This window comes from Neomonachus schauinslandi, chromosome 13, assembly GCF_002201575.2.
Source record: "Neomonachus schauinslandi chromosome 13, ASM220157v2, whole genome shotgun sequence".
NCBI lineage: Eukaryota > Metazoa > Chordata > Mammalia > Carnivora > Phocidae > Neomonachus > Neomonachus schauinslandi.
In genome coordinates, this window is record NC_058415.1 from 23,341,261 (window position 1) to 23,342,435 (window position 1,175).

The window sequence follows — 1,175 nt, forward strand, 5'->3', positions numbered from 1 at the left end:
TGTGAAGATGTCAATGCTACCTAGAGCAATCTACACATTCAATGCAATCCCCATCAAAATACCATCCACTTTTTTCAAAGAAATGGAACAAATCATCCTCAAATTTGTATGGAACCAGAAAAGACCCCGAATAGCCAGAGGAATGTTGAAAAAGAAAAGCAAAGCCGGCAGCATCACATTTCGGGACTTCCAGCTCTATTACAAAGCTGTCATCATCAAGACAGCATGGTACTGGCACAAAAAGAACACATAGATCAATGGAACAGAATAGAGAGCCCAGAAATGGACCCTCAACTCTATGGTCAACTCATCTTTGACAAAGCAGGAAAGAATGTCCAATGGAACAAAGACAGTCTCTTCAACAAATGGTGTTGGGAAAATTGGACAGCCACATGCAGAAGAATGAAACTGGACCATTTCCTTATGCCACACACAAAAATAGGCTCCAAATGGTTGAAAGACCTCAATGTGAGACAGGAGTCCATCAAAATCCTAAAGGAGAACACAGGCAGCAACCTCTTCGACCTCAGCCACAGCAACTTCTTCCTAGAAACATCGCCAAAGGCAAGGGAAGCAAGGGTAAAAATGAACTATTGGGACTTCATCAAGATAAAAAGCTTTTGCAAAGCAAAGGAAACAGTCCACAAAACCAAAAGACAACCGACAGAATGGGAGAAGATATTTGCAAATGACCTATCAGATAAAGGGCTAGTATCCAAAATCTATAAAGAACTCATCAAACTCAACACCCAAAGAACAAATAATGCAATCAAAAAATGGGCAGAAGACATGAACAGACATTTTTCCAAAGAAGACATCCAAATGGCCAACAGACACATGAAAAAGTGCTCAATATCGCTCGGCATCAGGGAAATCCAAATCAAAACCTCAATGAGATACCACCTCACACCAGTCAGAATGGCTAAAATTAACAAGTCAGTAAACGACAGATGTTGGCGGGGATGCGGAGAAAGGGGAACCCTCCTACACTGTTGGTGGGAATGCAAGCTGGTGCAGCCACTCTGGAAAACTGTATGGAGGTTCCTCAAAAAGTTGAAAATAGAGCTACCATATGATCCAGCAATTGCACTTTTGGGTATTTACTCCAAAGATACAAAAGTAGGGATCCGAAGGGGTCCGTGCACCCCGATGTTTATAGCAGCAATGTCCACAAT